Source organism: Octopus sinensis, linkage group LG9 (genome assembly GCF_006345805.1).
Source record: "Octopus sinensis linkage group LG9, ASM634580v1, whole genome shotgun sequence".
Taxonomy (NCBI): Eukaryota; Metazoa; Mollusca; class Cephalopoda; order Octopoda; family Octopodidae; genus Octopus; species Octopus sinensis.
Genome location: NC_043005.1, coordinates 54768585 through 54785346, shown reverse-complemented (window position 1 = coordinate 54785346; position 16762 = coordinate 54768585).

Below are 16762 nucleotides of genomic sequence, written 5' to 3'. Positions count from 1 at the left end.
TTTCGTCTGCCGTTACGTTCTGAGTTCAAATTCCACAGAGGTCGACTTTGCCTTTCATCCTTTTGGGGGTCGATAAATTAAGTACCAGTTACGCACTGGGGTCAATGTAATCGACTTAATCTCTTTGTCTGTCCTTGTTTGTCCCCTCTATGTTTAGCCTTTTGTGGGCAATAAAGAAATAAGAAATAAGTCTTGTCTTGGAAAAACAGACATAAAACTGAATGAACTGAAACAAGTTCCTGGATTTGGAGAGATGGTTGTTAAAGGCTCCTGATCATTATCTCAACTAAATAATTGACCTTGGAGGGATGAAGTGCAAAAAACTAACCCAGTGAGACTGAACCTGTTAACATTCAGATTACTCTGTCAAATGTAAAGCTTATTTATCTATATTTTTCTTTTAATTAATCATGCATGATCATTGAGATTTTGATTATATGATTGATTGTAGGAGAGGTGTAAGAGATCTTGGGCAGAATTAGTGCTCTTCATTAATCTGATACTCTTCTTTTCCTGTTCATTCACTGGAGTGGCTGTGTGGTAAGTAGCTTGCTTACCAACCACATGGTTCTGGGTCCAGTCTCTCTGCATGACACATTGGGCAAGTGTCTCCTACTATAGCCTCAGGCCAACCAAAGCCTTGTGAGTGGATTTGGTAGACGGAAACTGAAAGAAGCCCATCATATATATATATATATATATATATATATATGTGTGTGTGTGTATATGTGTGTATATGTTTGTGTGTCTGTGTTTGTCCCCCCAACATCACTTGACAACCAATGCTGGTATGTTTACATCCCCCGTAACTTAGCGGCTTGGCAAAAGAAACCGATATAAATAAGTACTAGGCTTACAAAGAATAAGTTCTGGGGTCGATTTGTTCGACTAAAGGTGGTGCTCCAGCATGGACGCAGTCAAATGACTGAAACAAGTAAAAGAGTAAAGAGTACCCATATTTTACTATTTTGGTAATTTTGGGTGAGGGTATAGTTCATTAAATTGACCCCAGTATTTGACTGGTACTTTATTTTATTGCCCTTTCCTCCCAGAAAACTGAATGGAAAAGTTGACTTCAGTAAGACTGGTTTTAAATTTTGGCTCAAGGCCAGCAGTTTCAGGGGAGAGCATAAGTCAATTACATCAATCCCAGTGCTCAGCTTATTTTATTGACCCTGAAAGGATGAAAGGTTAAGTCAACCTTGGCAGAATTTGAACTCAGAATAAAAAAGCAGATGAAACCCCTCTAAGCATTTTGCCTGGCATGCTAAAGATTCTGCCAGCTTGCTACCTCACAACTTCAGTAGCATTGGAACTGAGAACATATTAGCAAGATCCAGGGCATGATTTAGAATTATAACTTACCGAATGTTAAGCTGAGATTCATGTTATTAACAAAACATTATTACCGAATTGTAAAAAAAAACACAAGAAAAATATCTAATTTTGAAGCAAGTTTTTCATTTTCTCTTCAGATTAATTGGTATTTTAAGAATCTATGTGAATCTATAAGAAACTAATAATTATTTATAGATTCTTAGATGCATTTTAAAATATATAATTTAAGCTGTTATTACTGGTCTTTTTTACTCTGTAGGAATAATATTAGCACTATTCAATGCCTTGCTTCATTTTAGCACTTTTTCCCGCTTAGTCTTAAAAAAAAATATTATACTATTGATTTCTAATATTGGCGCAAGACCACACATTTTGAGGGAAGGAATAATCGATTGACTAGTATATATATTTTATCATATATGGTAGGGTCAAATATATGTAATATAGTGAGTTGACAAACTTTGATTAACTGATATTCTTCATACAATGAACTGATAAAAAACATTCGAGAAGTATTTAAAATCTAAAAGCAACAAGCAAAGAAAATAATTCCAATATAATCAACTGACTGAAGTTTTAGCCAATTTGTGATGCATGTGGGAATAGTTCTTGTTTTAAAGTCAACTGATGACAGCAGCCAGTGTTTCAGGCTTGCATGATCTCTTCAGCAAAGCATATTCTACTCAGTTGAGAAAGCTTGGAAGGGACATACATACAGACATACATACACATATGAGAGAGGGGGAGGGGGGTATTGTGATATTAGTGTTAAGGAGAAGCTGGCAGAATTGCTAGCACACTGAGTAGAATGTTTAGCGATATTTGTTTATCTTTACATTCTGGGTCCAAATGCTGCTGAGGTCAACTTCGCCTTTCATCCTTTTACTAGTTGAGCACTGGGGTCTATTTAATTGATCTAGCCCCTCCTCCACTACTTTGTCCCATATCTTCTTGAGTTTACCCCTTCTACAGGTACCTTCTACAGTTAGAGCTCAGCACTTCTTTATGCAGCTGTCTTCATCCATACACATCACTTGACAAAACCAGTGCAGTCTTCTCTCTTGCACACAGCATCTGATTCTGATGCTTCTTATACCCAGTTTTCTTCTAAAATCATTTACACTCTGTTGTGCATGCACACACTGACATTACCCATGCAGTGGAGCATAGCAAGTGTTTGGAACTTAAACCTACAAGAAATTTCATGAGAAGTTTTAATTTTGATAACTTAAAAATGGGAAGTTTATATGATTAAACCTGTGGTTGTATCAGATGGGTTGGTATCAAAAGAGTTAAAAGATGCTATTAGTTTGCTTTTATGCTACATATAAACAGCCAGGTACAGAGCCGGTACAAAAATTGTAAGGATTTTGTTGTCTATATTTATAGAAATGGGATACGTAAAGACTTGAAAGAAATGAAGCCAGTATGAAGCATCAGATGTAGTGTGCAAGAGAGAAGATTGTATTGGTATTGTTATGTAATGTGTATGAATGAAGACAGTTACATCAAGAGGTGCTGATCTCTTAATTGTGAAGGGAACATGTGAGAAGAGTAGATCCAGGAAGACATGCGACAAAGTAGTGAGAAAGGATCTACAGACGTTGGGACTCACAGAGGGAATGATAGGGAACTGAGACTCCTGGCAGGTTGCTGAGCTTGAAAAGACACATCAAGCTATGTAAAATCATGGTTGCCCTTGTGTACAGGCTCATTCTCTGCAACCCTCTCCGGAGCTGGGCATCCCTAATCTTGCAGGCTCAAAAGTCTTGGTGCCACATAAAAAGGACCCATGCTGGTGCTGTGCAAAAGCACCCAGAATACTCTGTAAAGTAGTTAGTGTTAGGAAGGGCACCCAACCATAGAAACCGTGCCAAAACAGACAGGGAGCTTGAACAGCCCTTGAGCTGGTCAGCTCCTGTCAAACTGTCTGACCCATGCCAGCATAGAAAATGGATGGTAAGTGATGATGATGATGATGATGATGATGATGCTAATAAAGATTGAGGCCCATACCTCCAACCTTTAGGGGGATTTATACTTCTAAGGGCTTGGGAGCATGGGCTCTGAGTTTCTTGATTTCTCCTCATCAACTTAAGTAATTTTACTTTTATTAATAACATCCTGTTTGTCATAAGTGTTTGAGTGTTAGGTTTTTAGCAATCTTAACTATGGGATGAACTTGAAGACATAATTAAGTATTAATGTAATGAAGCAAATTCATGTATTATGTTTTAAAGAACCTTAACTATGGAATAAAACTTATGATGTGATCAAAGTCTTCAATATAATGAAGCAATGTCATAAAAATCTATAAATTTATGCGTATTTATGTAAAAATATTTAATCCAAAACACTGTGAAACAAAACTTTTCTTCTTTTTTTTTGTCTTTGGGCAATTAATGTTATTGCCTATTTGCTTCTTTCTAGAAACCAAAGGAAATTACTATTCTCTTCAAAGTTTGTTTTGTGACCTGCACAGTAATGTTTTGAAACTGACCTATTTTCCATTACGTTTCTGACGGATCCAGCATTGAGTTGCTGAAGCAGAAATATCATTATAGCAAATATTCAGCTCAATACCACAGGTTTGCTTGTCAGTTGCTTGACCTTAACCATTTGAGCATGTCCCTTAGTGGCTGACGATATGTGCATATCTGATCATGAGCAGAAGTAGTGAAGGAGCATCATAGCCATGTGTTAAGAGAGATTCTTTGGGGTTTGAATAAGCATAATTTGAAGGAACTATTAGTCATTTTCCATACTTTCTAGGGTTAAGCAAATAGGAAATAACAGTTGCTACCCAAGGACAAAAAGTGTGTTACATGGTGTAATAATTAGTCTTTACCTATGGTTCATTAGGAATTAAGGAACCAAAGTTTATGACGAGTCAATTTATAATGAACTTGTCACCTGCTGGAATACTATTTATGCAAATTTATGCTTCAAAACAGAAATAAGAACAGTTATACAATATGGAACTTCTGTGTGTCTTGGTAGTTTTTGTATTATTATGCTAAGCACCACAGAGCAAAATATAAGCTTCTAGTATACTGAAACCACTATGCAGCTTCAATCCATAACTAGAATCATTTCAGATCTATTCAGGCCACTTAGGAAAGGCATAAATGTCATATAATCCCATTAAAAAAGAAACAAAAAATATGAAAAAAACCCCAAAGCCCTGTGCTTAGTCAAAAAGAAAACAAGATGAAAATATTTCCATTAATGAAATAAAACAGAATATTTATTCTGCTCATTTAATATCCGGATAATAAATGAGCAAGATTATTATTTTTTTATCTTCTTTCTCTTCACGAAGCAGTTTACGCCTTGTTGTTGTTGTTGTTGTTGTCGTTGTTAGTGTTTAGTCTATTGTTTTGTTTCATCACTTTCACTATAGAAAACATCAAACAAACAAACAAATGAACAAACAAATAGAAATCCTCATCACGAATGTATGAATGAATCTGACAAAAGTTTCGTGTTATGATATCAGTGATATGACAAAACTTCTAAAGATGACGGCGAAACAATGAATAGACACGCAAAGTAATGATACATTTATTTTGATAGTTTTCTAGTTAAAAGGAAAGAAGACAAAAAGAAAGAAAAAAAAAAAATCACAGCACCCCAAAATAGTAACCCCCTTCTAACCTTTTCTTTCTATTTCTTTTTTTTTTATAAATATAATTTTCTTGTAAAATTTATTCTATTCATTTTTTTCCTCCCCTACCAAACAATCTCATGAAGGGATTCCCCTCCTCTCACCGAAAAAAAAAAAGAAAGAAAGAGCCATAATGTACATGAAAAGAAAAGAACAACAGTACAGTTGTGTGGTGGTGGGGGGAAAAGGGGAGGTTGGAAAATTGGATTTCCCTGCGTGTTTTCTGAAATACAAAATATAACAAAATTTCAGCGGTGGAAATGGCAATTTTTTTTTTGTTTTTTGTTTTCCGAGTCTGGGTGACTGATAAAATAAGAGTACTGGATAACCAGCTGAGAAATTTGCTGTTTTTTTTTTCATATCCTGTCAATGACACCATGATGTGCCCATAGCCGAGACAATTAGCATTTGACAGTTGATTTCATCCAGTTCTAATAAAGTACCACAGGAAGAAGTTTGACAGGCAGGGTGATAAAGTTTCTCCTGTGGCTCTTTATTATATTTTCCATGGCATACGTAATGTTGTTTGTGTTCTGAGTTCAAATGCCACTGAGATTGACTTGGCCTTTCACCCCTTTGAGGTTTGATAAAATAAGTACCAGTTGCCTACTGGGGTTGATGTAACTGACTTCCCTCAAAATTACTTGCCTTGTGCCAAATTGAGGAAAAAATATGTAATGTCATAATTATATAAATATAAGATGGTGAGCTGGTGGTATCGTTAGCATGCCGGGTAAAATGCTTAGAGGCATTTCATCTGTCTTTATGTTCTGAGTTCAAATTCTGTCAAGGTCAGCTTTGCTTTTCATCCTTTTGGGGTTGATAAATTAAATACCAGTCAAGTACTGGGGTTGATGTGATCGGCTTACCCCCTCTCCACAAGTTTCAGGCCTTGTGCATATAGTAGAAAGCATTATTATACAAATGTAAGGGAGCAAACTGGCAGAATTGTTAGCCTGCTGGGCAAAATGCTTAGAGGTATTTCGTCTGTCTTTAAGTTCTGAGTTCAAATTCCGCCGATATCAACTTTGCATTTCAATCTTTCAAGGTCGATAAAATAAAAACCAGTTGAATACTGGGATCGATGTAACCAACTTATCCCCCTCTCTTAAAATTCCTGACCTTGTGCCAAAATTTGAAACCAATATCATTCAAATGTAATGATTTATTAAAATAATTTTTAGGATTGTCTGTTATATACTTTTATGATTTACTTAATGTAATACAAGGTGTGTATTATAATTACAAATGCTGTTTATTAAATATAATCTTTAAGTCTGACACTGGTACATTTTTATGATTTACTTAATATAAATATATAGTGTACTTTGTATTACATTCGGAGTTTGTTAAACTTAGTAACATAATATTTAGGTGTAACTCTAATATATTTTTATGATTAGTAAATGTAATATATGATACAGAGTGTTAAATTTATATATAATCTTGAGGTCTGGCTCTAAAGTAGTTTTATGATTTAGCTAATGCAATATATGATGTACGCTTACTATCCACAGTGTTAAATCTAGTTATGTAATAATCTGACTCTTGTATATTTTCATGATTTACTTAATATAAAAATATGATGTGTTTGTACTATAGACAGTTTATTTTCATGATTTGATGTGATGTACTGGATTAGATATAGATGTAGGCTAAATTGTTTTTTTAATAGTGAGGTGTTATTTATGATATCTCATGAAGCTTGCTGCAACAAGAGAAAAAAAAAAAAGATTGCCCATGTCTTCGTTAATGTATGCATAATCCACTGATGTAAGCAGTAGTTACAATTGTAAAATGAATAATTATTATTAACTACATATGCTTAATGCATATGCTATATGCTTCATGTATTTCCAGGTGGTTGCAATAGCATGGTGGAGTGTATGCACTCTCGGAGACCCAGTGTTAAAACACCTCAAAGTCATGAACAGTTGAGGTAACTCACTTTCAATCCCATTTTTACTTCTCCTGCTCCCCTGAATTTGCTGGCCTTGTGCTAAAATTTGATACCAATGTTTCAACTAGTTTAACCTCCAGTCACCGGCAGGTGCTTTATTCCTATTTAACATGAAATGATGGCCCACTGATTAAGAAAGTAGCTAACCACTTTTAATTTTAACATGAAGGTTTCGAGTTCAAAAATAAATGCGATCTGAATCTAAGATTTTTTAGTTTTTCTGTAATTTTATAAATTATTGTATTATTTTATATTAATATCAGTCAGTGACAAGGGTTTCAAACTTCTCAGCAGTGAGTGAAGATATATCCTGAACCAACAGAATGAGTATATTTTACTTAATGCTAAAACTACAAACATTTTTCTATTGGGGTGTGTAAATACCCCATGTGACTAACCATGTTCGGAAAGGCCAGGTGATTAACGAAGGGTTAATGAGGAAGTTTTTAGCTGCTATATTTAGCCTTTCTTAATAGTTTTGGCATTGTTTATGGGTTTTTGTTTTTATTGTTGTTTGGCTCAAATTAAATTCTGAATGAGGAAATCTATGAATAAATTTATTCCAACAACGACCATCACCATATTAGCTTTAGAAGTATGTAGGACTAGATTATTTAATGTACCTTTTCTTTATTTAAGATGATAGGGTGCAAGTTTTTGCAAATGAGCACATAGAAGCTTTAAAGTTTGAACATAACTTAACATCAGTGAAGAAATTTAGTCCCAAACTATATAGAAATATATAAATATAGTCTTAAGCAATAGAATTCTCTTCTATTTACAAAACACAATTTAATTCTATTTGGGGAACTTTATTGTATAGCTGTTTATGTTATATTTATTCTTAATACATCCAGGCAGGTTTGGATGCCAAAAAATGCCAATGTAGTGCACATCATAGAAGAAAAACTTCTTCCTTTTATGATGACAGTGTTTTCAATATATTCCTCTCGCTGGCCAGGACATTGGTTTCAACACATTCAGCTCATTGACCGGGATACTGGTGAGCACTCTGTCAATGTAAAAGGGAGAAGTTTTTCCTCTTAAGATGTACACTACAATACAATGACCAGCATATTTTGTGTTCTAACCTGACTGGACATATTGAGAATAAAAATGCAGATAATCATTTCAGATCTCACTGTACACAGTGCAAATAATATTTTTTTATTGATTGGTAATGATCAACAAATAATTTGTTCACAGAAAGTATAAGCGAAGCCAGCAGCATGATATAAGCTCAAAAGTGCAGATGCTACTGGCTGACAAGACATGACATGTCAAAACACTGATGTTCCAGAATCCCATGTACCAACGAACCAAGTGTGTTGAATGTTTTGTTATTGCAAAAAGAAGCGTTTTTCCTGTGGCATATACTACAGCAACTAATGTATTTTGAAACTGTACCTTCCTGAATATATTACGTAGTATATACTCTTTTACTCTTTACTCTTTTACTTGTTTCAGTCATTTGACTGCGGCCATGCTGGAGCACCGCCTTTAGTCGAGCAAATCGACCCCGGGACTTATTCTTTGTAAGCCCAGTACTTATTCTATCGGTCTCTTTTGCCGAACCGCTAAGTGACGGGGACGTAAACACACCAGCATCGGTTGTCAAGCAATGCTAGGGGGACAAACATATACACACACACTTATATATATATACATATATACGACAGGCTTCTTTCAGTTTCCGTCTACCAAATCCACTCACAAGGCATTGGTTGGCCCGGGGCTATAGCAGAAGACACTTGCCCAAGATGCCACACAGTGGGACTGAATCTGGAACCATGTGGTTGGTTAGCAAGCTACTTACCACACAGCCACTCCTGATGCAAATAATAATATTTCTTTTATTGAAAGGATGTTTTTGGCAAACACAGACCATCATTCATTTTCTTCATCTGTGGTGTTTTACTTCTGACTAAATGCATTTTAATTTCTTTCTTTGTCAATCTAAGTTCAGTTCCCACATGGTCAAAATTGCATTTTAACACACAAGGGTGCCCCCACTCTTCACTGAATTTCCCTCCTCTCTTGAAATATACTCAGATCAATTTAATCGATTCAGTCTCTCGCAAAATTGGCCAGATTTTCATATTAAAAAAAAGTAATCAATAATTATTGTTATTTCTACTTTAGTTTGAATTTATAAATTATTACTTGCAATATAACGGGAGAAATAAATATTGTCCTATTCCAAAATGTCTCCCCCCAACGAATTTTTACGATATTGTAGTCACTTATAAGACCAATATTCAATTAATTCGAATCTCGTTGTGTTCAAACGACAATAAACTAGAGTGCAGCCTGAGTTGTCGGAACAAAAGATTATAAATAAAATAAAACCAGAAAACCAATCAATACATATCAGACTACAATAGTAACATGTAATAACAACGATTTATAAACTTTGTACAAAAACCACATATTTTTCGGTGGAGTGGGTATGAAGTCAATTGACTCAAAATATAAAAGGCAAATCCGTTCTTGGCAGGATATGAATCCAGAACATTTTAAAGCAACATAACTATTGTACAGCTCAATTTATAATCTGCCCAGTTTTTTAAACCAGAAATCAAGAGTAAAATTTGGGTATGAATAACACATGGAATTAGACAACAATTTTTATTTTTTTACCTACCCACTTTTATTAAGGAAAAAAAAAAGATGTAATAATGTTTGATTGATTATTTTTCAGATTATTATTTCTTTATTGAATACAAACTTATTTCTATCAACTTATAGAATGAAATATTAAAAACTAATATATTGGATTATGGTAGATTATCTACTCATGTAGCAGCTGTGCAGCATTGCCTGTTGTTATACATGATATTTTAAGTGAATTTGAAGATGCATATAATACAAGGAGGCTTGTTATACAAGAGATTTTTATGTTAAGTTCTGCAGTGAATATTGTCCAACACTTTACTAAGTCTCTCAATTCATGACTCTCAAGACTCAAGTAGTGATGACAATGATGATGATGATGATAATGATGATGATGATGATGACAGTTTCTGATTTTCGCAGAATGCTGTCATCGACCTCAGTATTTGACTGGTACTTTAGCTTCTGGAACGTGAAAATGATGAAAGATAATGTAGCTGGTAGGAATTGAACTCAGAATGTAAAGAGCTAATATGTTTTTCCTATGCTGAAATCATTTTGACAAATCCAACGATGATTATGATGATCGTAATGATGATGATGATCGTAATGATGATGATGATGATGATGATAATCCTTTCTACTGCAGGCACAAAGCCTGAAATTTTGGGGTTGGGGGATAGTTGATAATGTAGATCCCCAGTGCTCAACTGGTACTTATTTCATCTACCTTGAAAGGAGGAAAGATGAAGACCGTGACAGAATTTGAACTCAGAATGAAAATAATAATAATAATGATAATGATATTAATAATGATATTAATAATAATAATAATAATGATAATGATAATAATAATAATAATAATAATAATAATAATAATAATAATAATAATATAAAGCAAGATATGACAGAGTCGGCCAGTATTTACATTGGACAATATGTCGGTATTATAAAATCAAAACCATTGACAAATGGTATAAACACCATCCTGAAGCCGTGACTGAGGGAGAAAATGTGTCAATTCTATGGGACTTCCCCGTACAGACCGACAAGACTATAAAAGCTAATAAACCGGATATTATTATAAAAGATCAGACAAAAAAGAAGTGTTTATTAATTGACATGAGTATTCCTTGCGATCACAATATAGCAGCGAAAGAATTTGACAAGATTAGTAAATATAAAGACCTGCTAATAGAAATTGAAAAAATGTGGCATCTCAAGGCGACTACAGTACCAGTGATTGTAGGATCTCTAGGAATGATAAAAAAAGGTACTGAAACCTATTTGAAAATGATTCCAGGCCTACATCCCTACATGAATTGCAAAAAATCGTATTTACTAGAACGGCTCATGTACTGAGAAGAGCATTATCGCTGTGAAAACAACATCCATCCATGAATTTATTTATTTATTAATTTTTAAATACATATTTTATCTGTGAATTTGCGTGTGTAATCTGGGAATGCATGCAATGAGCTTCTCTGTCCTAGGTGTATGGAAAACACTCGGTGAGAAACGGAAGAAAATTTGAAGAAAGAAGGAAAAAACTTAATAATAATAATAATAGTAACAATGTTTTCTATTCTAGGCACAAGACCTGAAATTTTTGAGGAGGGGGCCAGTTGATTAGATCGACCCCAGTATGCAACTGGTACTTAATTTATCGACACTGAAAGGATGAAAAGGAAAGTTGACCTCAGCGGAATTTGAACTCAGAATGTAAAGACAGATGAAATGCTGCTAAGAATTTTGCCTGGTGTGCTAACAATTCAGCCAGCTCACTGTTTTAATAATAATAATAATAATAATAATAATAATAATAATAATAATAATAATGATAATAATAATAATAATAATAATAATAATAATAATAATAACAATAATAATGATAATGATAATGGTTTCAAATTTTGACACTAGGCCAGCAATTTTAGACAAGTGGATTATATTGACCCAATACTCAACTGGTACTTATTTTATCGACCCTGAAGGCATTAAAGAGAAATTGATCCAGGTGGCATTTAAAATCAGAACATAAATTTCTCGCTTTGTTTCATTGCTTCTTTGTTCATTTTTTTGTTTTCTTTCTGTGTGTCTATCTGTCTCTGTCTCTGTCTCTCTCTTCCGATTTAACTAATTAGCCAACATCAAGGGTCTACCACTCACAATGATTTCAAAGTGAACTGATTCAAACAAGTGTGCTGCCTTGGTATTCAGCTGAAGGTAATAGTGTTACCATTTATATTTGATGGAATTCTGGTCTTATAATCACATCTACTGTTATTACAGTTGAAGTGTACTTTTAAAAATGTTTATTCAGATTTCAATTAATTTTAGCAGTTTTGCTTACATGTTGTTGTATGGAGTACATTATTTATTCAGAGGTATTTTTTCTTATTTTTGGTTTATACCCTCAATTAATATTATTATTGGTATTATTTTTTTAAACCTTTGTATACTATGTGTATGTCCCTTCCTTTTCATTGTATACCTTGTATACTTACATTTTACCCCTATCATTTCATTATATGTAAGCCCCCCACATATTATGTTTGCCTTTGTATTGCCCTCCTCATCCTTCACCTTAGTGGCAAATAAATGATATCATTATTATTATTAGTAGTATTATTAGTATAAATATCATTTATTATTATAATCATAATTGTAACCATAGATGGTAAGCTGTGTTTATTCAAATTGTATAAATGTATATTTTTTCAAGTGTGGACATCTTTGAGCCTGTCCCTCTCTTGTGTACATAAGAGTAAATTTAGAAGTGAAAATTTGGTATATTTCTTCCATACAAAATTCACATCCATTATTGCTTATTCTATAAGGTTTTGCCTTACTAGTTATTTCTCAGCAAATGGAATATACTTTGTTACTATCTTTTAGAGCTCAAATTAATTTACTAAGGCTACTAGTATTCATTTTGTCCCTTGCAAATCCTACTGTGCTGAAAGCTCTTTTCTTTAGTTTGTCTACTCACGCATACACACACACACACACATTAAAGTATGCAATAATATATTTCTATTATGGCACAATATGTTTTCCGTATCTGCCAGCTCTGAAGAGCATGCAGTATTATTTAACTGTGCTATTATTTAACACCTGGTTTTAAAACCCAGTGTGAAATTGCTGATAGATATATGAGTACATATTTTCTGACTTGTGAATTCTAATATATATATATATATATATATATATATATATATATATATATATATATATATATATATATATATATACAATAATAATAATAATAATAATAATATTAGGGAATATATTCCAAACTTACAGGGAAAAATTCAATTTAGTAATACTAAATCAAATTTCACAATATATAATATATGTATATAAATTAGAGAAGAATCACATTTTATCAATTCAACAATGAAATAACAATGATATAATTAAATTATACCATATAGAAAAAATTAAGTATATGATAAAACATACACCAATAATTAAGTAAAGTACAAAATAAATAAAAAGTATGTAATTAGTAAAAAGACTACACGTGTTTCGTGGCTATATTTTCAAACTGATAACAGTAAACTCAATTCAATTTAAATATAGTCACTCTTCAAGTCTAAGATAAAAACAATAAAATAATCAAATAAATAAATATATGTATATAATCTTGCAAGAAAAAATATATACATAAAGATACGTAAATTTACAATAAAAATCGATCAAAATACAGTAATATATCATAAAATACAAACACAAAATATCTTAACAAATATATTCTGGAATAAATAGATATAAATATTTATTATATCTATGAAAATAAATTTTAACTTATATAAGAAAAAAATAACAAACGATAATATATCATTACTAGAAAATTCAAATACAAGTAATTAAAATAAAATATTTAAACCAAAATAAATGTATATATATATAATATACAAAATATACATTAAATGAAAACTAAAATATTATAATTTAATCAATATACATTAAATTAAATTATTTATTTATTTGTTTATTTAATAAACATCTAAGTCAAATCTTATTCTAATTAAGTAATATATATTAAAAAAACTTTATGCTAACTTATATACATAATGCTACTACAAACTATGACTACGAGAATTAAAAATAGAAAATGGTTCAAATATATGCACAACTATTATTTAAATTTACTATATATATATATTTAAACTATAGTTTAAACTCACTATATATATATATATATATATATATCATCATCATCATCATCATCATTTAGCGTCCGCTTTCCATGCTAGCATGGGTTGGACGGGTCAACTGGGGTCTGTGAAGCTGGAAGGCTTCGTCAGGCCCAGTCAGATCTGGCAGTGTTTCTACGGCTGGATGCCCTTCCTAACGTCAACCACTCCGCGAGTGTAGTGGGTGTTTTTTACGTGCCACCTGCACAGGTGCCAGACAGAGCTGGCGAACGGCCACGAACGGATGGTGCTTTTACGTGCCACCGACACGGGGCCAGACAGAGCTGGCAAATGGCCACGAACGGACGGTGCTTTTACGTGTCACCGGCACGGGGGCCAGCCGAGGCTGGCAACGGACGCGAACGGATGGTGCTTTTACGTGCCACCGACACGGTTGCCAGACAGAGCTGGCACACGGCCACGAACGGACGGTACATATATATATCATCATCATCATCATCATCGTTTAACGTCCGCTTTCCATGCTAGCATGGGTTGGACGGCCAGCATGGTTGGATGTATATATATATACATATATATATATATACATATATATATATATATATATATATATATATATATATATATATATAGGGAGAATTTGCAAAAAAAAACAAAAGATGAAGACAGGTGGTATACAAAACAAACAGATGTATTAGTATAATGGTCAGGAATAGAAAAAGTCTTTTACGTTTCGAGCCTACACTCTTCTACAGAAAGGGACAAAGAAAAAAACAAGGAGAGAAACAAGGAGAGAAAAAAATTTGCATAGTGACTAACGATCTATCATGGCGATATAGTGAAGTATATTTGCCACCTAAATGTGGCTAACACTTAAGGGTCGAGGCTACAGTAGCTTGTAGCTCCAAGAAAATATTTCCTCCAGCTGGTTATTGACACTTTCTGTGCCCTATCAGTATTTGCAAAGGGAAGTTATCATTCCCATCTCCGGCCTGACATGATACACATGGACCCAAGTTTTTGGGTATTGACCTGTCATCAGTGTATGACATATATATATATATATATATATATATATATATTTATAAATATCAGTATTTTGTACATTTGAGATGGTGTTTTTTTTTATTGAACCTATATGTCTGAAAAGTATTTTGACACATCTCTTACATTATTAGCAGTGCAATTTAAATGTATCATAATCATCATCATCCGCATTCTCATCATCATTGTCATCATCAGTATTATTGCATTTGAAATGCACAGGCTAATTCTCACGTCTGAAGTTAAATAGAAATTGGTAATTTCATGCATACATACATACACACACACACACACACACACACACACACACACACACACATATATACAGAGAGAGAGAAATAGATAGATAGATCAATATCTAGTTCCTGTTTCAGTCCCACTGTGTGGCACCTTGGGCAAATGTCTTCTGCTATAGCTTCAGGCCAACCAAAGCCTTGTGAGTGGATTTGTGAGTAGATGGAAACTGAAAGAAGCCCGTTATATATATATGTGTATGTATGTATGTATGTATGTATGTATGTATGTATGTATGTATGTATGTATGCATTTGCATGTCTGTGTTTGTCCCCCGCCCCCACCATCGTGTGACAACTGGTGTTGGTGTGTTTATATCTCCATAACTTAGGGGTTTGGTAAAACAGACGGACAGAATAAGTATCAGGCTTACAAAGCATAAGTTCTGGGGTTGATTAGTTCAACTAAAGGCAGGGCTTCAGCGTGGCCACAGTCAAATGACTGAAACAAGTAAAAGAATAAAAAACTAAATATACACATATATATGTGTATATATGTATGTTTATATATATATATATATCATCATCATCACCATCGTCATATCCTTGCTGGCATGTGTTAGACGGTTTGACTGAGGGCTGGCAAGCCAGAAGGCTGAACTGGCAGAGTTTCTACAGCTGGATTCCCTTCCTAACACCAACCACTCCAAGAGTGTAGTGGGTGCTTTTTATGTGCCACCTGCTCAGGAGCCAGTCAGGCAGCACTGGCAACACTCACACTCAAATGGTGTTTTTTAAGTACCACCAGCACAGGAGCCAGTCAGGCAGCACTGTCAGCGATCATGCTCAACTGGTGCTTTTAACATGCCACTGACACAGGTGCCATTCAGGTGGAACTGTCATTGGCCATGACAGTGATTTCGCTTGCCTCAACAGTTCTTTGGAAGGGCAGTTTATTGCCTAGTGGTTGAAGAGTACTCTTAAATGCGCTGGTTATGCTGCACTGCCATAGGCCACGGTTATGGTCTCACTTAGCTTGCCGGGTCCTGTCAAGCACAGCATATCTCCAAAGTTCTCGGTCACTTGTCATTGCATTAGTGAGGCCCTATATTCAAAAGTCGTGCTTCACCACCTCATCTTCTTGGGTCTACCTCTTCCACAGGTGCCCTCTACTGCTAGGGTGTGACACTTTTTCACACAACTGTTCTCATCCATTCACAACACATGATCATACCAGTGCAGTCATCTCTCAGCAGTCACAGCCTGACATGTAGCATGGCTATTTGCACACATGCATCACACAGTATACCTTTTACTCTGAGCAAGAGTCTCTTTGTCACCAGCAGAGGTAGGAACTCTCTGAATTTGCCCAGGCTATTCTTATTCTTGCAGCTACAATTTCGGAGCATCCACTCCTGCTACTGACTTGGTCACCTAGGTAATGGAAGCTATCTGAAACATTGAATGTGGAACATATATATGTTTACTAATTTATATTATTTATTTACATCATTATGTATATGTATATTTTTATATGTATAGGAGTGTGAGTATATGCACTAATATGTATATGTATATCTCCGAAGAGGCCTTATGATATTTTTGTAAATGTCTCATTTATATCTGTATATTGACCTACCATAAAAGGCTAATATTGGTAAAATGAGACATACTTATCTACATGGCCGAAACAGCTGTAAGATGTAATCTATACTTATATTTATTTATATTTTTATATATTTAT